Source organism: Megascapheus bottae, chromosome 6 (assembly GCF_031878675.1).
Source record: "Megascapheus bottae isolate mThoBot1 chromosome 6, mThoBot2.hap1, whole genome shotgun sequence".
In the NCBI taxonomy this organism is placed as follows: domain Eukaryota; kingdom Metazoa; phylum Chordata; class Mammalia; order Rodentia; family Geomyidae; genus Megascapheus; species Megascapheus bottae.
Window position 1 is genome coordinate 38,460,701 of NC_143514.1, and position 23,326 is coordinate 38,484,026.

The following is a 23,326-nucleotide window of genomic DNA, read 5'->3' on the forward strand; positions in this document are numbered from 1 at the left end:
GGAAGCATTGACCTGTAACATCAGGTAGCAGGTCTCATATATGGAAAGTTTATAACTACAGCAGGTTATTAAATATGATCATGAGAGATGGTACAAATTTCTTTTTAAAAAACAAACAGCTAATATTTGTGAAGTAATGTACCTTCTATCTGGTGAATATAATGTAACCCTTTAATTAATTACAATAAAAATATATGAAAAAAAACAATAGCTGAGAACCAAGTCTGAGGATAATTGAAAAACTAGACATGTGAGGGAAGCAAAGAAGGTATGACCTAGTTTACTAAGACAGTAAGAAAATGATTGCTTAGATAGGAAGTAATATAATCAATAGGCCCCAATAGAAATCCAGTTGAATTTCAAGTGACATCAGTTAGCTATGCCCCCAGTGGCACTGAAGAATGATTAAATTTGAAGAATTAAAGCAACTTGGAATAAAAGAGGCACTGACCAGATAGTCAAGACTATACTTACACAAGTTATTCTCCACCACACACCAGGTAACAGCCTTTCATATATATAGTACTGACAGAATTGTATTATTTATAGTCTCTTGGCTTCAGAAGACATTTCTCTCATCATTAATTCATTTTGGGGAGCCCTGATATTCATCCTCTATAAGATAATATGTAACAGGAACAAGTCTCCTGATTTGCTGATGCTCATAGGGAGACTGAAAGCCTGGAAAGCTATACTTCATATGCCAAGATGATGCCAGCCTAAGCCCTGGAAAGAGAATAATTGAACATTCTCAGATTAATTTCATGGCTATTTGTTCCATTCCAGAATCACATCAAGCACAGGCCTCCAAGTTGAAACTGCATTGCTCTGTCCTTGCTGCTCAGGTAAGGGCAGTGAAAAATGATCCTATCCCCAAACTTCTAATGATAAATAATGACTTTTGCCTTCACAACTGATAAGTATTTTACAACATCATCAGAGAAGTCTAATTACAAAACAAAATGATAAGATATATCAAGACACTCTGAGTCTAGATTAAATTCACAAGAAATACACATTCACATCTTTGCCATCCTTCAGTGTCACCTCAGTAATAGAAAAGTGGCAGTGGGATGATGCATAATGAATATTCCATTAAATATTCATTTGGATTGTAAATAAGTTAAAAGTTTAAACTACCCAGCCAAAGAACGGAAGAGAAGGAGGCAAATACACTTGGCTGCTAAAGAAGGACTGACAGAGCAGAGCTGGAGGAGAAATTAGAAGAGGAAAGATTTAACATTAATTAATTAAATAAGTGTTGTGAGTCCCATGTGGACAGGAAGGGAGATATTTGCTTTTAGGTATTAGATAAGGAAAATTTAACTTGTATGATTTCTGCAAAGAGGGCTACTCTTGCAGTCACATATTATTTTCAAAATAATGATCTCTTAAGCAAAAGGTTGGTCCCTAGCATCTGAAAGCTTTTTTAATACAAACTTCTTCCTTGCTTCAGCACTGCATGGCTCATTGAACTGGATATCGAGCAGTCTCTGAATAGTCTAGATTCTTGTTCATTGATCCTGTCGTTGGATCATCAATAAACAGGGGCAGCAATAATAACTTGTCATTCAGGAGACAGTGGCTAAAAACAGATTGGGAAAAAAGTAAATTAAAAAAATCAAATAAAGAAGAATAGAGGGCCAGAAGAGTGGCTTAGTGATAAGAGTACTTGTACTTAGCATGCACAAGGCCCTGGACTTGATTCCTTAGTAGCACATACACAGAAAAATCTGTAAGTGTCACTGTGGCTCACACACTAGAGCACTAGCCTTGAGAAAGCCCAAGGACAGTGCTCAGTGCCTGATTTCAAACCCTAGGACTGGCAGTAGAAGACAAAGGAGGAGGAGGACGAGGAGGAGGAGGAGGACGAGGAGGAGGAGGACGAGGAGGAGGAGGAGGAGGAACAGAATGATACTGTTTGTAAAAAAAAAAAAAATGGGGGCCGGGAGTTTGGCCTAGTGGTAGAGTGCTTGCCTAGCATGCACGAAGACCTGGGTTCGATTCCTCGGTACCAAGTACTTAGAAAAAGGTGGAAGTGGTGCTAAGGCTCAAGTGGTAGAGCTCTAGCCTTGAGAAAAATCCAAGGACAGTGCTCAGGCCCTGAGCTTAAGCCCAGGACTGGAAAAAAAAAAAGAAAATAAATTAATTAATTAATTTAAAAAAATGGATGGGTGAGACGCTGCTGGTAGCTCACCATTGTAATCCTAGCTACTCAGGAGGCTGAAATCTGAGAATCGCAGTTCAAAAAAAAGTCCATGAGACTCTTATCTCCAATTAACCACAAGAAAACCAAAAGTGGACCAAAGTTGTAGAGTGGTAGGTTTGAGCAAAAGAGAATCAGGGACAGTGCCCAAACCCCAAGTTCAAGCCAACAACAAGGGAGGAATTGGAGATGGACTCCAATTCCACCTAGCTGAGCAAAATACACCATGATATTTTTCCACTCATGTGTGGAACCTAGATGTAGAAAATAATATTGCTAATAATAGTAGCAATAATAATCACAAGAAAGAGGAAGAAGAAAGTGAAGAAGACATAATTGCAAAAAGGAACTGTTTCAGAAGAACCAGGGAAGGGGAAAGGAAATGATAACAGTGGTTGAGTGTGACTGAAGTACTATTTATATAGGAAAATAACATAGGAAATCCCATTAAATATATCAAAACTGAGACGTATAGAAGGTAGCTAAGAAAAGTTAACAGAGAAGTGAATTTGATCAAAGTACAATATATGTATGCACAGATGTAACACAATTAAACACCTTAATAGAATTAACCTTCAATAACTTTTAAAAAGAAGGCTGAAAGTCCGAAACCAAAAATGGAAATGAATATCCACTGTATATTTCAAGACCAGACACCAACTAAGTACCAGGCAAATTGGTTGCATCATTGAAACTAGTTTGTAAGTGTAGAAAAGTTCCAATATACCATAAAACAGAATATCATCACTAAAATTTTGAAATTTAGCCAGGCTCTGGTGGCTCATACCTGCAGTCTTAGCCACACAAGAGGCTGAGATGTGAAGATCACAGTTCAAAGCTAGCCCAGCTGGGAAAGTCCGTGAGACTCTTATCTCAATTACCTCCTAAAAGTCAGAAGTGGACCTGTGGCTTAAGTGACTCAAGTGGCTCAAATGGTTCTGAGATCAAGCCCCAGGACTGTTGGTACAAAAACAATTGAATTTGCAGAACATAAGCAGCAAGAATTTTAATGCTCGGGTTAGTACTGAATTCTGCTAGGTGTCATTGCTACTTATCCATTCTCTTTTACCACAGCCAAGTGAGCAAATAGAGCTCATATCTGCCTCCAGGCTTGCTAGCTTAAAACTTTAATCCTTTGTTTGGTATTTGTTTGTTTCGCTCTATTTCTTTTCTTTTCTTACTATTCTCTTCTTTCTACATTTCTAAAACATGAACTTAGTACTACACAGAACTATGCCTCATGTAGGCATGTACATCATCTGTTGATTCAGTTATACTTGTCTTACTGCCTTAAAGACTGAAGGTAATGTCAAAGTTATAAACCCACTTAATCCTTAAAGGTCATTGTTACTGGCTGACAATTTGTTCATGTAAGTCCCTTTATAGGTAAGACGTTAGTCCCTCAGTCCATAGGGATTGTCTAGTCACAAAGGGAATATTATATTTTTTGTCTTTCAGAACTACTTAGCAGCTAGGCACCAGTGACTCACTAGCTACTGGCTGCTTAGGAAACTGAGATCTGAGGATTGAGGTTCAAACACCCCTCTATCCCCCAGGAAAAGTCCATTGAACACTTTTCAGTAAACCACTAAAGAGCTGAAAGTGGAGCTATGGCTCAAGTATACAGTGCTATAGTTGAACGAAAAAAAACCTTCAGGGACTGAACCCAGGCCCAGGCCTTGAGTTCAAGCCTTAAGACTGGCCACACACACACACACACACACACACACACACACACACAAACACACACACACACACTTAGCTATTTTCTATGTCAAAATAGTGAAAACATTTTCAATATTTTCTCTGAAGCATATGTGAACAAGTATGGAATGCAACTCATTTATCCAGCATGAATGTTCACATTATGGAAGGTCTAACTCTGCCTCCTGTTGATACGTGGGAATTGGGTAGACAGAAGAGAAGCCTAATATGGAAGGACTTTCTTCCTGTTCACATGAAGCTCACAACAGAATCAGAAAAGGGACAAACTAGTGTCATATGTGTGAAAACAACTCCCGCAATCATGAAAAACAGCAGTTTAAGCAGCTTTTGTAGATGCTACCACAGCCACTCCATCCAGGATCTGATATGCTCGTTTATTAAAAGATACTACCAAACATTATGCTAAAAATTGAATTGGGTTGTTGGCCGATAGATTTATTCTGTGCTAGAAAAAAAATAGGGGCACAATAAGAAAGACTCTTTTTCCTATTTTCCACAGTCCCTCCTCCTCAGCTCATCTCCAGCTTTGTTTGAGGAAGTAGAGCCAGATCTTTGGGAGAAAGATATTTTTATTGTTTTCATTAGCCAGAGAAATGATTTATAATTTTAATTATGCATCATAAATGGAAACATTGATATTCTTGAATAATTAAAAACCTGGATGAGAAATAGTAGACCTTGTAACACTGTAACTTTAGTGTTATTGAAATGTAATTATATGTAGAATGTGTCTAAAGATGATTTAAAGCTGATTCAACTAACATTGGGATGAATGTAAATATGATATGGTCTTCTCTTGAAGGATCAATTAGGAAGAGAGAGTCAAAATTTATCTAGCTAGCATACTAAGAAAGGAAAGTAAGGAAGGTAGGGATTTATTTTTCTCAGATATAATCCTAGAAAGCTAAATCTTGATGGAAAATTCAAAGACCAAGAAGACAAAAGAAAAAACTTTTTCAGAGGCCTCCAAGTAAAAGTCATGTCAAAAAGAATTAGAAGTCATTAACTGAGTCAAGAACCCCAGTGGTTCACACCTGTAATCCTAGCTCCTCAGGAGGCTGAGGTTTCATGATCACAAGTTTTATAATTCACACAGACAAATCTAAGAGACTCTTATCCCCAATTAACCACCAAAGAAGCTGAAAGTCAAGGTGTGGCCTCACCTTGAGAAAAAAGCAAAGTGCATCAAGTCATAGTACTTAAATGCAATTCTCTCTCTCTCTCTCTCTCTCTCTCTCTCTCTCTCTCTCTCTCTCTCTCTCTCTCTCTCTCACTCTTTCTCTCTCATGCATACATGCACACATGTGAGCACATATGCTCAATAAAGAACAGAAAGGAGATTTGGAATAGAAAAAGGAGAACAGGACCCAAAATAAAACAGTAATATTGTGAAGAGCATTGAGTATTACACAGAAGATGATACCTAACCTATGATAAATAAAGAAGAAACAGGAAAGATGTGTTTAGAAGTAAAAACATACTTCAACAAGGGATTGCAAAGCAACACCAAAACTCACATGAAGGCAACAGCTGGGTTTTGATCTTAACGTTTAAAATGCATTTTATTAGAAGGTGGAATGAAATGTAGGCAGATCATCAACACACTTAACCTATGCCATGATAATTGAAAAGTTCACCCAGGACTTTGAGTCTCAAATGGACATCAAATCTATAGAGACAGCTCAGAATCCTTACTGGCTATGAATGTGTCCTATGTTCTCAGAACTTAAGCATCATGTGGCCAAGAATTCTACTACTTGGTTTCCTTTGATCCTTGTCTTACCTAGTCCTATTTATCTAATATTCTCATTGAGTTGTGGTTCTTCCTCACACCCACAGTCTTTCACCTCATTTTATCTCAAATTGCTTATGTCTTAAAATCCAGAGCAATATCAAGGACTGAAAGTGACTTTGGCTTTGTCACTAGACAGAACACTGAACATTGCTTTTCTTACTAATTTAATTTGCAATAAAGTGAGTACAATAACCAGACTCATCTGGAATAAAGACCTCATATCAAGAGGGTAATATGAATGCATAAATATATCCACTTTACTGGACAGTGTGACAATGAATACAGAAAGTTAAATGGCTGATTTTTTTTTTTGGTTCAAGGCTAGCACTGTACCACTTGAGCCACAGTTCCATTTCAGCTTTCTACTGATGATCTGGACATAACAATCTCCAACTTTTCTTCCTGAACTGGCTTTGAACCAGAAACCTCCGATCTCAGCTTCTTGAGTAGTTAGAATTATAAGCATGAGCCAGTGGCGCACAGCTATTTTTCTTTTCTTTTTAAAGAAATAAAAGTCTTACCATATTTATAGGATGAAAATTACTCGGATTGGTTCTGAAGTTACATATTTTAGAAAGGCAATGTTTGATTACATGAAGTACCAAAGGAAGAGTTGGGAAACAACTGGTTAGAAGACACATATGGAATAAAAGCATGTGAGACAAATGAGCATAAAGAAAAGTTGGTAGTTCAATGAGAAACGCTGAGAGTTTTCACATGTGACAGGGTCTATTTTCTCTGTGAAATGAGATCAGAAAAAGAAGCACAAGTATATCTTATTTAAGGAAGATGGTTAAAAATTACAACAGTACAAAAAAAGAATATAAAGGAAATGCTTGCAAATTACCACTTGCATTGAAAAGTAAATGTCATACCAATCACAATCACGTTCATAAATAATGCATCCATCATTTTATGTAGTTATTTCTTAGGAATGTCTATGACCTTGTTTTAAAACAATCCAGTGAAATATTCTGCAGAAAAATAAAGTGATAATTCAAGCAAGGAGATTTCTGGTTGTTTAATTTTATAAAAGATAGAACTTGAATAGATGAATCATGTATACCTTATTTCATGATACTTTCTATTCATTCTAGCAACCTTGAAAATTCCTTTACTTCGAGCATCTATATATATATATATGATCTCTCTAAAGCCTTTTCTTGTCATAAAGACAGACTTCATCCTTTTGTATTGTGAAGCCCTATGTTCAATAATTACAGTATTTATCATATGGTAGATCGTTACTAAGTCTGCCTCCCAGAATGTGGAGAGAATAAACTCCCTGGAGATAAGAATGACATGTTATTCATCACTTGACTTTCAGTGTCTAAGACAGCATCCAGCACATAATAATAACTCAACAAGTGTCATTTAGTTGAATTGATGTGTAAGTGATGAAATTTCATCTGATGCCATCATTCAGTAAAATGACTGACAGCAAATGACTAGTTCAAGGCTATAGTCTATGATTAGGCTTGAGAGCACAGATTCTCTGTCATTCACAAAAGAGGGATCCACAGTATTTGGAAGATACAAAATAATATTTTTGTTCTTGTAAAAGAAAATGAATGCAGCAACATGAGAGATTTTTGTGAATATGACACTAACATCATTAAAAACTTTATATATCACATGGAAATGGTAGAATTTACTTCTGCTACAAGGACTCCTACTTTCTGTTATAAATATGTCCACATAGGGAAAAGATTCTCAATTTCTGATGCAGATCTTTTTAGATGAGTTCTGTGTATGTGGTGGGTAGCACGTAGGCTCTCAGGGTCTTGGCCAAACCTGTGTCTCTACTTTTTTGTAGGTTGTTTGCTTAATATGAACTAATTTCAGAAAGCTGTTGAAAATTTGGGTAGATATTGAGTGCTGTATCCTCATTTCTGATAGTTTCAAAAACTATCACTTCTATAATCAAGGGGTTCATTGAACCATACACTACAACATAAAATAAGTGTGTCTCAACTTTATGGATGATTACATTAAGAAAGATTATTGAAAAGTACCAAAAAATGGTTAAAATATACTCTTTTCGCATAAATATATCACTGAGCTGCATTAGATACACGTTTACACAGCTTGCACCTTGTATATCCTACTTAATTAAAATCGCCAGTCAGTTGGGCGCCAGTGGCTCATGCCTGTTATCCCAGCTACTCAGGAGAATGAGATCTGAGATATATAGGCAGCAGAACAGGAGAATTGTGAAACTCTTATCTTTAATTAGCCACCATACAGCAGGAAGTGGGGCTATGGCTCACCAAGGTAGGCTATTATGAGATGACTGAACCTTTACCGGAGGCTAAGATCTATAGACCTGGAGATGTGTCATCACAAGGTCATCCTAGTGGTGCTCATGAGAGAGTTGTAACAAAAGCCCAAATTTGGCCTTGCCTAGCTCAAGCCCTCTTCTCTTCCCTCCTCTCTCTCTGTCTCTCTCTCTCCCTCTCTCCTCATTCTCTTGTTCTCTGTGTGTCTCTCTGTCTCCCTCTCTCTCTCTATCTTCTCTCCTCAGTCTCTTTCTCTTGTTTGTCTCTGTGTGTATGTCTCTTTGTCTGTCTGTCTCTGTCCTCCCCCCTCTCTCCCCCCTTTCTTTTCCTGCCAAATTTGTGATGCAATCCCCTGTTTTCTTTGTATGCTCTTTTTCATCGTGGTTACTCACAAGTCACACAAATGAGAACTAAGTGGTCATCACTGTCATGCTATTCAGCCTCTAAGTGATGAACTAAATAAATCACTTGTCTCTACACAACCTGTAGTGATATTTCATTACAATGAAAACAGACTGGCTAACACCAAAAATAGAAGGCAAAAAATGTATTTCCTCTACTAAACCTGTTTATTGTAACATTACTACTGGAAATTATATTTCCAAAAACAAAGTAACCCCAAAATGCTCATTTGTGTGTATTTTAATAAGTCCACAGTGATCACAGGAAAATAAATGTTAAGTCTAGCCCTCAAAAGTACAAAATGTAGTCTGTTACTTCTCTCAGTATTTTTTCATCTGTGGGGCAGATTGAGACTGACTGCAGTCAGTAGACAACTAACTACATTTTATAATTATATCCTATGACTCATCCTCCCAACAAAATGGTTGCCTCCACATGAACAAATCCAGGCAAACAGAAGCTACTCAGTCTCCAAGCCACACCACACTTTGCTGAACTGAAAAGCAAACAAATTTCCTTTCCTAAGGGTCCTACAGTGAAAGAAGCTGCTTGGAAGGACATCCTCACAGGCTCATCAGAAACTGCTCAGCCATCTGCCTTGGATGCTGCAGAAAAAATTACTGCATGAGGAGAGAGTTACACTAAACATGTTCCAAGTTGGCTTCTCATCCTTAGTTTGCTATTTTAGAAAATGTGTGCAATGCAATCAATCTATGTGACATTTAAAATTCCTTTTCTTCAAGATAAAAATCTACATCAAATTACCAGAAAATAAATTACATAGGTCAACCTGATTTAAAGGAACAGGAACTTGAAAGACAACGCCTAACCCAAGATTCCCTAAGGAGAGAGATGGTGAGATTGTTCCCGACTTGCAGAGATTGGTTTCCTAAAGAAGAAATGGCAATTCTCCTCAGGAAACACTGGCATGGATGTTTCCTGTTCCTTAAAAATAACATAAATGTGTAGGAGTCTTTCTTCTTTATGAAAGTAATGTTTTATTGTTAGGTCTCCTTGGAGAAATATAATTTTCGCAATTTTAACTGACATCTGAAATCTATTTTTGTGTCTTAACAAGAGAAGCAACACTACCATCCTGTGGCAAGAGAGATTAATTTTTTTAAGTCACAAGTAAGATTTAAATCACAAGAACCAAACATGATTCATTTTCCCCTCATTTGGATAATATTCATGTCTCTTATCAAACAATTTGAAATTGAGCCAAACTCTTAAAATAGCAGGAAAATTTCTACAGAAATAAGAAAATTGATTAGTTCCTCCCCTTTGTTAAATAGTCATCAGTAGCTTGTGTAATGCCAGTTAAACAAAAGCAAAAATGTAAAACCCAAGAAGGCATCAGTGAATTTACTTCAGCAATGCAACCATACACTGACCAAGAAAACAAATAAGCTAATAATTCTAAATAGAAAATCAAGCAAAATCTAAAAGCTATCATTTTGAGTTCATTTTATCTTAAAAACTATTTTCATTGACATTATCTTAATTTATTCTAATAGCCATCTGATATGCTATTAATATCCTCCCATGCATGGGGAAATTTAGATAAGAAACAAAGAATAGCTTCCCCTAATCAGTTTATTCAGGTGAAAAGTTACTGATCAATTTGTGTTTGTCAAGATTCCTCCCACCCCACCCCGTTTCTCAGAAGAATGTAAAAGGATTGCAGTTTGAACCCAGAAAGTTAACAGAGATTCCATTCCAACTCACTAGTGAGTTGTGGTGACACATGCCTATAATCTTGTGTGGAAGATATACATAGGTGGGCCATGGTCTGAACACAAGACCCTAGCCAAAAGATACCCAAAGCAAAAAGACCTGGGGCTTGGCTCAAAGGGTAATACAACATGGCTAGCAGGTAAGAGGTCCTTAGTTCAAATGCTACTACCAATAAAAAAAATTTCCATGAAGCACTAAGAAAATCTAGCTACTCTTTTCCAGCTCTGCTAATGTTTTCCAGTAATCTCTATATAGAATTTAATATATTGTATTTGACTCATTTATTTTCCCCTCCACTGAAAGTAGAACTGAAACTTGATGGAATTCATGTATCCAATAAATATTGTCAAAATATTATCTACTCATAATTAATGCTCTGGAATGATCACTGCCTCAGTGGTTCTCATTAATTTTAATAAGACTAAGAAATCTCTCTAAACTTGCTTTCTGTTGGAGACCATTGCTTTCAGTCTCCTGAGGAAGTAAGATTTTAAGATGGCACATGGCAGCTCGCCAATGAGTCAGTACTTGCTGACCAGAAAGTTTCTTTGCATTTGTTTATTTGTTTCTTCCATGATTGTGGATAGAGTGGATCGCTAGATTTCTTCCAGGTTTGTTTGCTGCTTTGCAGATGACCTTTACTGTGATTGGCTGCTTAAGGATATAAATAATGTGGGATTTCCGGGAAAGAAGGGAGAAGAGAGAAGAGAGAAAGAGAAAGGCGAAGGGAGAAGAGAGAAGAGAGAAAGAGAAAGGCAGAGAGAGAAGAAAGGAGAGAGAAATAAAAGACCTCTGCTTGCAATGATTTGAGTCTATGATCATTCCCAGTCCGCCTTCAAAGTGACGTGTCGTTGCAGCGGGCAGCGACATTTTCTATGAAAGATTTTTTTTGTCCTAAGAAGATTTTACAATGTGTAACTAGTGTTATTTTCCTATTACATCTTACATATTGAGATACTTATAGTGAGATGCTTATAATGCTTACATATGTAAGCATTAAAAAAACTAGCTGCTTCATAGCTAATTTTTCAGAAATATTTTCAGAAAGCCAAAGAAGGATAGAAACAAAGACTTGATCTAGAGATAATTCTCTTATATTTATGTATAATAAAGATAAAGATAGCTGGGCGCAGTGGTTCATTCCTATAATCCTAGCTACTCAGGAGAATGAGATCTGAGGATTCCATTCAAAACCAGCCACGCACTACAAAACCTTGAGATTCTTATCTCCAGTTAATCTCTCAAAAATGGAAAGTGTAACTGTGGCTCAAGGGTAGGGCAGTAGCCTTGAGTTGAAGAGCTCAAGGACAGCACCCAGGCCCAGAGTTCAAGCCCCATGATACCCCCCAAAAATAAAATAAAATAAAAAATAAAGATAAAGACACCTATTGTAGAGATAACATAGAATAATAAAGATAAAGATGAAGGGTCCACCTTCTTTTTCCAGAGAAATTTGCCCATAGTCAGGGGTAAAAAAAAAAATCAGGTCTCTCTCCAGACAGATGATACACAGGTATTCCAGCAGTCCATTATAATATTGGATATATGTGTACACACACACACACACACACACACACACACACACATGCACACACACACATGCACACACACAAGCACATACACACAATCTTTAAGTAGTACAAAGTTTCAATTCAATGAATCCATTTATAAATAAAATTCATGATCAACGTCACCTTCCTTTGTTCTCCCACATCTCTCCCAATCTCACCATAACCCAAGCTACCTGAGTTTTGACATCGACTCACGGTAAGTAGAGAATCCACCGGAACTGACTTCTTGAAGACTTACAGAGGAAAAGATGTAGATGTGAATATGAAACACACATTTCTCATTGTGCTGAAAATAATAGACTTTAAATCTACTTGGGCTCTTTTTTTTGCTTATCAGGCAAAACTACAGAGTAATGGCAAGACAAGCTAGCTTTTGTCACCACACTGCTGTCCTGAAAGTGAAACAGCTCTGAAGGATTGAAAGACTTAATGCCTGATAAAGCTAATAATAATAATGTATTTCACAATTGTTTTCCAGAATTGACAATTATTGTGAAGTCTATGACCACTTTGGTATATTTTGTCTAATCTTGAGTCTAATCTTTACAAAATATTTTATTACCTTCGAAGTGTATAAATCATGTTCTACTAATTTTTCTTTTTCTTTTTATTCCCTTAACCTTCAAAAGTCCAGTTTTTCAGAACCATTATCTGCTAAAGAAAATTAGTTTTTCATTTTTAAGGAAATTTCAAATATCCTTTCATCCATGAACAAAAAATTACAATTTGTATTCCTAAGGCCAGTCACTTGTCATTTTCTTTTACCCCAGCCAGTCATTCACCACTAATGATTCCCTTGTAGACTTCAGCTCCCTCTTTATTGGGATCACATTCATGAAGGGCATCATAAAAATTAGTCAAGTGGAGGGCCAGGAGCATGGCCTAGTGGTGGAGTGATTGCCTAGCATGCACAAAGCCCCAGGGTTGATTCCTCAGTACCACATACAGAAAAAGCCAGAAGTGGTGCTGTGGCTGAAGTAGTAGAGAATGCCCAAGGACAGTGCGCAGGCCCTCAGTTCAAGCTTCTGGACTTGCAAAAAAAAGTGAGTAGAAATCATGTTACCTAATTGTCATGTCCTATTTTTCTCCTTTAATGATTCTTATCCCAGAGATCTTTAATAATAAACTTATCTCAGGATTCAAGGACAAAGAGCTGGTTTTCTAACCACCTGCATGTAATCATTCAATATTGAGAACCATGTAATTCAGTTTCCTGCAGTAAGATCTATGTATTTATGTTTAGTGTCACCATCAAATCACTGCTAATGAAAAATGATTTACTAATAGATATTTTAGGAAGGAATGATGTAAGAATTGAGTCTTAGATGTTAGAATTGAGAATTAGATGGCAAGGAGATGATAAAGCCACCTACTATGTTAGAAAACACTTGATGAACCAAGACTATACACAGGATGATAGTTCATTTAACTAACAGAGGTATCATTTGTCTGATTGCTCATGCACGTGTAGAAAAGGATATGATAGTCTTCTTGGCATATCCACTCTCAAGTACAGTGTGAAAATCTGTCTGATCAATTATGCTGCTGGTGCACAGGCTTCTCAACAGATTTGACATGAGCAAGGTCTCTGAAAGTCAAGTGGAGGTGACTAGAGATGAACATAACATAGAAAGAATCCATGATATACCTGGTACCTTCACTGTTATTTGGGAGCAGGCCTTGCCAGAACTACCGCTGGCAATAAAGTTTATAATACGCAAAAGGAAGCTATGCATGGAAGTTTGCTATCCCTCACAGTCCAAGTAATTCCCTGCTATGATTCTGAAAGCAAGGAGTTCAGTGCAGAAGTATATCAGAAGAACAACGTGAACTGCATGCACTATGTAATGGGAGAAAATGATTCTTAGAAGTTGCAGTTCTTTTTATGCATACACAAACAAACAATCTAAAAAAAATTCTAACTCCAGGCATGAAGGAGATGTACAAGAAAGTTCAGGCTGCTAGGAGAGAAACCTGTCTTTGAGAAGAAGAAGCCCAAGGGAGAAATTAAGAAGACATCCCAAAATGTCTTTTCCCTAGAAGAGCAAATAGCTTAAAAGAAGGTCAAGAGAAGGCCTGCTGAGAGATCAAATGATTTCCTCCTTTTTTTAATTTAAATTTATTTTTTGTCATGGTGATGTCAAACTAAGATTTGTTTTCAGACAGACAATAAACTCATTGACAAGCATCTAGGAACAAAAGAAAAAAATGAATTGCAGTCACAGAAGAGATTTAGTAAAAGTTCTGCTATTCACATGTGATGTATTTCCAGAATAATGTTGATTATAAGAATGCATATTCCTGGGGCTGGGAGTTTGGCCTAGTGGTAGAGTGCTTGCCTAGCATGCATGAAAACCAGGGTTCAATTCTTCAGTACTACATACATAGAAAAAAGCCGGAAGTGGTGCTGAGGCTCAAGTGGTAGAGCTCTAACCTTGAGAAAGTCTAAGGACAGGGTTCATGCCCTGAGCTCAAGCCCAGGACTGGCAAAAAAAAAAAAAGAATGCATATTCCTCAATTACTAGTCTTACCAATAAAGAAAATATGAAAATATAATTTCAAAACTGTATGTGTAACTATGTTTCCCCCATCTATTTTGATATTCAAAAATCAGAAAGCATAGAGGAGCCTCAATGTAAACATCATACAAACACCAGTGTTTTCATTCTATGCACTGCTGGGGGAGAAAGAGGCTGGAGAGGAAATAAAACCCAGGGGCCTGCCAAACCTGGAGCCTTTTGAGGCTTAGTGATTAGTAATATTTCCATGTTGTAAACAGACACATTGTCAAGAAGCATCCAAATTTCTTTCTTTATTTGAATTGTGCTTAATTTATTACTTTTTTCAGATTCATATTTTATAAAAGTTAAAAGTATAAGTAGTATTTAGTCTGAACATACTTTCCAGTTCCACTTAAGTAGTATGACTAAGTGGATGCTTGTCCACTATAAACTTATGATCATATTTTTGTTTTCTTTCTAAATATTGATATAAACAATGACATGTCATAGTTTATCCCTTAATGTATAGCTTCTAAGAAGTTCACAATTTAGGGGTAAGATTGTTCATCAACAATCTCTGTTCAATTTTCTTTTTCCATCCTTATTTACGTCTCTATTTCTTTATGTCTTTATTGTAACATGATCATATTTGGGATTTTATAGCATTCCTATTATTCAAAGTTCACATAGACAAAAGTAATTAAAATCAATCTGAGTAATAGAAGTTGAAGCTGTATTTCTGATGAGGGCTGACTACTGAAAATACATAAAGAAAAATTCAACAAGAAAGTAATCAAGACACACGTGTATAACCTGCTTTGTTGAGCAGCAACTCCTTTTTACAGCTATTTAAAGATAATTTTTTTAAAAAAGAAAAAAATAACATGTAGGGGAAAAAATAAGCAAGTCTTTCAGACTCTTATTTCTGATAAACCACCCCCCAAAAAGCCAGAAGTATATCTGTGGCTCAAGTGGTAGAACACTATCCTTGAACAAAAATTCAGGGACAGCACCCAGTCACTGAGTTAAACCTAGAACTGATACACACACACACACACACACACACACACACACACACACACACACACACACACACACACACAAGAGCACATGCGAGCATGCGCATGCGCAAAGGCAATAAAATGAATGGCCTTAGAACAAATCATGTTAAGTGAAGTAAGCCAGGCTGAGAGAGACAGTGCATGTTTTCTCTTATATAATGAAAGAAGCTAGATGGAAATACCACTAGGCATGATAACACATATAGGGCTCAATGCATTTACAGACAAACTAACTAAAGAAACTTAAACATAGGGGAGGAACCCAAAGTTGTAACTCCTCGGAATGCCTAATGTCCTTTTTATCATAAAGAATACTCAAAGTGGAAATATGTTTGGGGGCCTAGGCAAAGGAACGGCACAAAAAGATGACTACAAAAAGATGGCCTCGTGATAGAGTGCTGGCCTAGCATGCATGAAGCCCGGGGTTCAGTTCCTCGTTCCACATACACAGAAAATACCAAGAGTGTTGCTGTGACTCAAGTGGTAGGGCACTAGCCTTAAGAAAGCTCAAGGACAGTGCCCAGGCCCTGAGTTCAAGCCCCAAGACTGGCAAAAAAAAAAGGCGGGGAGGTGAATATAGTCAATAATTAGATTTGTGTACTTCAAAGTAACTAAGCAAGTAAATTTCAAATATTTATTTTTCAAATGATAGGTAGGCCAGGCACTTGTGTCTCATGCCTGTATTCCTCACCACTCAAGAGGCGAAGATATGAGGTATCCCAGTTTGAAGCCTGCCCAGGCAGTAAAGAAAGTCCATGAGACTCATATCTCAAATTAACAATCAGAAAACCACAAATGACACTGTGGCTCAAAGTGGTAGAGAGCTTGCCTTGAGCTGAAGAGCTCAGGGGCAGTGCCTAGGCCCAGAGTTCAAACTCCAGGATAAAAGAAAGAAAGAAAGAAAGAAAGAAAGAAAGAAAGAAAGAAAGAAAGAAAGAAAGAAAGAAAGAAAGAAAGAAAGAAGGAAAGGAGGGAGGGAGGGAGGGAGGGAAAGGGAGAGGGGGGAAGGAAGGAAGGAAGATAAGGTAATAGATATAATTATCTATGTGAATTTAACATTCTTCATTGAATATATCAGAACCCATACTGTATCTTATTTTGGTACCAGATATATTGTATAAGTTTGTTTGAAATAAGGAAGGAAAGAGGAAAAACAAAATGCTTGGGAGGGTGTGGATGAGGAAAATTAGGAGAAAACCATGGAAAGGGCTATCAATGTTCAAGAAGTAATGTACCCACTACCTGACAAATGTAACTGTAACCCCTCTATACATTACCCAAAATAAAATACAATTTAAAAAAATAAATGTGTATTATTGTTATGGGACAATCTTAACAGCATTCATAATAATATTTTAAAGTTAGGTATATGAAGGAAATTAATCAAATATATAAAAGAATATGGATATGACAACACTTGAAAATTAAACTTTCTACAGTGATGGTAATATTTTTATCTATATCATCCAAAATAGTACTACTGGGACTGAGTATCTGCAAGCTACAACTTTTATTTATATATTGGCCACAGAACATGTAAACTTCTTGTGGTATTTTATGCAATTCCTTAAGCACACAAAGGCAAGTTCATAAAAGTTTAAATCAAAGTAATAGAATGTACTTTTCCCTGTGAAAGATTATAGAACCATTAAGTATCCTGATTTGTTTTATTCTATGCAAATGGGTATGCCACTAAAAGTTCCTTTATCTATAGAGTTACTATATCTCCTAAAGGCATATTGAGTTGAGATATTTTATTTCTACATTGGATTCAGAGAAGAAGTCATGTTCAGAGAAAAACACTATTATTGCATTGTGACTTCATTTTATGGTTTGAGTGATGAATAATCTAATGCCTATAATATTAAATGATTTAAATAAAACTTTTGGAAATGGCTAAATTAAATGGTTTAATGACATAATGTTTAGAGTTAAGCAATTGAATAAAACTGTAGGGAGTATCTGCAATCAAGCTAGATTTAAGCAACATCTGATGAACATTTATGGAATAATAGCTTTGATGATAAGCTAATTTGAGAAAAGTAAGTCCAGCTGTATATTCATTAAAGGAAGGAAAATGTTCTCTCTGAAATATAAAGCAATCCACAAGAGATAATCTAGGAAAATATCCATTAGCTTTAAGGGTATGGAGGATTCCAATAGAAGTTTTTGTTCCATCATCTATTTAACACATTTATTTCAGTTCTTTGTGTTACATCTTTGTGCTACAGACAGCACATTTGTAAAGCACATTTTCAATACAATACAGCTGTAAGTATAGTGATATGCCACCAGACAAAGTATGCTGCAATGCATTGCTTTTGAGACAGGAACTTCAGAACCAATGAAATAGAGTTTAAAGGGACAATGTTATAACAAAAGGGATAATGGGCTATCACTAATCCATCATTTCTAAACAATTCAAATATTTACACTTACTACAACTTCTTGCCAAGTCTTGTTGAACTTTTACCACCTTACCATTTTATAAGACACTTTCTAAATGTAGGTTTTTTTAACTTAAGAATCTGGTGAGAGCTGCAATATTCTTCATTTTATTCTGTGCAGTGTCAGAATGTTCTGTATTGCAACTATGGGCAGACATGCTACCCAAACCTAAGGCTGAGTGCTAGCCTTTATGACAAACACTTGTACATTGGCATGAATTTTCTCATCTATAAAGTGTGTTTATGATAGTCTTCCATTGGTATGAATGATTAAAACACAGATATTAAGTCTTTCCCATGATATATACTTAGAAATATTTTTTGTTAATTCTGACATTATTCATCATTTTATTTTACCTTTCTTCTGTGGTTCTGCACATCTTACTTCACTTCTATACCATTATCTGATCATATGATTTGATCATTTGAGGATATCTGGAAATTCACAGCAGTTTGAAGAGGGAAAATTTCACTTGCTTTCAAATTCCTTCCTGGACTGTAGTTAAGCCCAAGGATCAAATTCCATCTACATCTGGCTTTGTCTTGTCTATGCACTAGAATGGATTACTTTGAGGAAAAAAAAGAAGAGATGAAAAATGAAGCGGAGAAAGAGAAGAAAAATTGAGGGGACAAGGAGAGGAGTATATGACATTGAAGAGTTTGGTGGGACTCTGGTAATTTATGTCTGTAATCCTAGCTCCTTAGGAGGCTGAGATCTGATGACTGGGATCAAAGTCAGTCTAGACAGTTAAAGTCCATGAGATTTATTTCTCCAATTAATTAGCAAAAAGCTTAAAGCAGAGGTGTAACTCAAGTGGTAGAGCACCAGTCTTGAGCCAAAAAAAAAAAAGTAAGAATGCTTGGAATTCAGGCCTCAGTACCAGCACAAAAAATAAATGAATAAACCCAAAGTGTTTGCCAACCTATGAAGTATACCATGAAGTCTTTGGGATTGGAGATTTCCTCTAACGGTATAAATAGCTGTAAGTAAATAACAAACTAAATCTCACACTTGGAAATAACTTTATTAGCAATAAGAAAGCTAAACAGATATTGAAGGTATAACAAATATGAGATTATGGTTAGATGTTATCAATAACAATTCTTACTTACCTAGAGTCTGTGTGAAAATTAAATCCTGTTGAAATGTTGCTTAAGTTATTGGAGGTCTTCCAGCTTTGCAAACAAAAGGCTCATTGCATCGTGCATAATTTGAATATTGCAGTAGTGAAAGCTAAAATGCTTAATTAAAATGCCTGAACTATGATATTAGTACTTATTTATTGAGCTGATATTTTGGGTTTTGCAGGAAATACAATATATCTCAAACTGGCAAAACCCCAGTGTGAAAGTAAAACTTCCAGCTACTTCTTATGCCAGCAGAAATTTAGCCCCCACGCCGAACTCAATCTATTTTCATATATCCAGTCATATAAGAATGAGCACAGAATCCTATTAGTCAAAATAATGAAAAAACAAAATGTGGGCAAGAAATTGAATAAAAATTAGTACTGGAACTTGCAATATTACTGGTCTTGCACCTGATGGGCTTTGATGATGACTGTGTGGATATCTGGGGAAGGACTGGTCCATAGTTGGTTTAGGAAACAACTGGCCACATACAGAAGTATCCTGATTGTGCCACGTGGTCCTATTAGCGTGGATATAATTCACTCCAACTGAGTCAATCCCATCTTCTTTCTATAATTGAGCTTCCAATTCATTAATGAGCCTCTCTCAACCTCTTGGATTTTTGAGCGCTGATGAATGAAGCTCACGGATGACCACTTTAAGTCATACGCAAGTAAGAACAAAGAATATGGTGAATTATGGAATTGTTTAGTAGATTCACAGAGCAACGCCAGGACAGAAAATACCAACCTGTATCTAAAAAGGATCTGCATTATTGTTTGTTCTTGTGGCTTTTCTGCTTCTGCTTCTCATCTTTTGGAAGGTCCAGCTGACCTTCCTGTTGTACATTTGGGTGAAATGCTGTGGATCTGTATGTGATCTGTACAACTTCACCCTGCAGCACTAAGAGGTCCTAAGGAGGCATCCTCATATACAAATGATCAGAACACTTGCATGGATCTCAAACAATCAGTTGGTGGTACCTTAGTCTGTCAGTGTTTCAAGACACAAAGATTCCATTGATTATCTTGTGATAAGGCAAATGGTTATTAAAAGAGGAGAAAAAAAATCTCTCAACATAGAGTGGAACAGGAACCACAGTAGAAGTACAATAAATGTATACTGTACATAATCTTCATAAAGTATACAATGTTACATCTCAACAGGTGGTGGTCTGTGCTTGTCATTTCAACTGTGGAAAGAAGCATAAATAGAAGGGTTGTAGTCCAGTCTAGCCTTGGCAAAAAGTGGAGATCCTGTCTTAAAAATAACCAAAGTCAAAAGAGCTAGAATGCCTGTCTAACAAGAAAAAGGCCTTGAGTTTAAACTACTCTCCTTCAAAAGAACAAAATTATAAATACAAAACTATATATATGGTACTTATTTTAAATAAAAAGTGAATTATAACAAGTTACACATTATAGTAAGCAGCAATACCAAAAAACTTGAAATCAGACAAGTAATATTTATAGTAATTAAATTTATTAAATTACTTTTCAGATGATTTTTCATCAATAACATGTAAAAGATGACAACTGTCACGTTCCTAAAAGTCTCCATCAAGAAGAGAACTGTTTTGACCTGTTTTTAATAATCCATTTCTCTACTTACTTCTTACACATCTGATATTTGCATGAATTTTTCAACAAATTAGCTTCTGGCTTTGAACATTTCTAATTATGTTCTCCTCCCCTGCCCACACACCTTAGGAACTAAGCTGATTGATGAATTCATATTCTGAAATGAATGCCTTTATATCTCCCTCATTATTGAGACAACACTGTGAGAAGCAGTAATGTTCCTTTAAAAGACTCCTGCATCAATATAGCTAGCCATGACGTTGACTATACAGAAGAGTGTCTGTAAACCATGTAACTCCAACTCAGCTACATGTATTGCAAATCAACTTCCTAGCTAAGACAGATCTCAAAGCTATCCAAAATTATTTAATACCAACCCAACCCAAGAGGACATAACATGGACTTGAGTTTTTAAGGCATTTATCTTTTAAAAAAATATGGCAAATAGGAATGAATTCGAGCAGAGTATGTAATAGATGATTTTAAAAGGTCACAATGAAACCCATTTCGTTATATAATTAATCGGTGATCATTATTTTAAAAGATTTTTAATTACAAAATATTACATAGCCCCCCTAACATTTCATGGAATCTCTCCAAAGACTTTAGGATGTACACCTTAAGTAGTATATTCCTCAATCGATGATAAATCTATACCTGTATCCTTTCATAAGCAAACTTAGTGGCTTCATTTGAAAAAAATGAGTGATATGTACAAGCAATATGTTCTAGAAACAAAGAGGCTGAATACAACAAAAGGTTTTTAATCAACCCTTGTTTGGCCATCCCAAGTTCACTGACTTTAATTTCCTTGTCTCTATGATGAATCCAGTGAGAATTCTAACTCCCAAAAGACATAATTCAAACAAGTGAAGTCTTTAAAGTAGCATGTTTTATGGACTGTGGCCCTCTGAATTTCCTGTGTTGACACCTCATTCCTATTGCATTGGATTAGAGATGTGGGTAATCAGGCTCTTGGGAAATGATCAGGTAATGACACCATTATGACAACGTAAAGAGAATACCAACAAGTGGGCCATCAGCAGACCTTCAAATCTGCTTGTATGTTCATCTTGACTTCCTATCCCTCAAAACTGAGAGAAATAACTGCTTGTTATTTAAACCAAAAAGCCTATGGAATTTTGTTACATCAACCCAAATGGTCTAAGAGGTATTTATAAAGTTTTATGATTTTGTTAATATTAGCACTACGATAAGCATTACCATTAGTATTAATAGTTAACCTGAGATTATAAATTTGCTCTTGCCTTTTACAACTCTTAGCTTCTGCTTTTTCTAATGTTGTCTTCTTTGTTGCTAAACAAGATGAAATTGAAGCATATCAAAATTACAGCCCTGCTATGCATGGAGTCTTAGGACACAATTATCCTTTCTTCATGAGGAAAAGGTTGCCCTGGTAACGTGCCTTACTAAGGGTTCCCATAAGTACCTGAAATAGCCACACTATTATGCAAGCTGAATATGCAAGTTATTTAACAATCTGTAAACTTCCAGCAATTTTGGAAGACAACCTCATAAAGAGATAAATGCTTTTTTCCTCTTCTTAAAAAATGTTAAATATATTGGAACAGAATCAGTTCATTAGTTTTTTCATGTTTTTAATAAAGACATAAAAGGATTTTCTCATATCCAGAAATCTTAAAATAACTAACGATGGCTCTTGGCTGATATCTCAGATAAATCCATTCACAGGACAAGAAAAAGTTCCAAAATTTTCCAAGAAATTATAATACACATCACTCATGGTTTTTCATATTTGTCTGACAGACTGAATTTGGATTTAAATTTTCCCTTGGACACAGATTTCAGTAAAGAAATTTTCAATCATAGAAAAGAAATCTGGAGTATTAAAATGAGTATAAAACTGAAAAGTATTACTCAAGTGCAAAAGAAATTTTTGAAATATGATTTGGAAAAGAATGGGCAAAAGCAGAAAAATTTGTTGAACTGTGCCTTGTAATAATTCTAAGTAGATTTGAGATCATTTCATGGCCATTATGTTTCAGTAGAACCCTTTGTAAATTGCAGTAGTGTTTTAAATGTATTCCCACAGTTCCAGAAAGTAATTATTTAACTAATAAATAGAAAGTTAAACCACAGCATAGAAGTATAGAAATCTTCACAATAAACACAATGGTATCAAAGGGACCAATTTAAGAACTTTGGGTGTTGTCAAGTATTAAGACGAAGATAGAAATTTCCCTGGGTGCGTATGTTTAGGTTGTTTTCTCTGTAGTGTGTGTGTGTGTGTGTGTGTGTGTGTGTGTGTGTGTGTGTGTGTGTAGTGGAATTTAAGATCAGCTTGACTTTTCATTTATATGGTCAACCACTATCTATTGAAAATCTCCAGTTTTGTTACATTAAATGCTGTGGTAAATAGATATAAAGTGAGAACAAGAGAGTAATAATGGCCCCTGGTCTCCAGTACTGACAATTTAGTCAAGTGCAGGGGGTATATGTTATGGAATGTTGTTCTGTTTTCTGAAACTGCTGGAGAGATTCAATCTATATCCCAAATATATAACATAGTTCAGTTCTGATCCTTATCCACTAGGGGGTCAGTTACTCATCTATAGAATCTAATGATAACACAAATACAAGTATCTCTCTACCATTCCCAAAGTCCACCCTCTCTGACAGTCCAGGTAACCAGAGACTGCAAGACAAGAAAATGAATGAACTTTTTAGAAGTGCCATAGGAAAACATTTACAAGGAAAAAGACTCCTCTTCTCTCTCTCCCCCCCCTCTTTCTCTCTCCATATATATTATAAATAATATTTATAGGGGCCAGGAGTTTGGCCTAGTGGTTAAAGTGCTTGCCTAGCATGCACAAAGACCTGGGTTCGATTCCTTGGTACCACATATATAG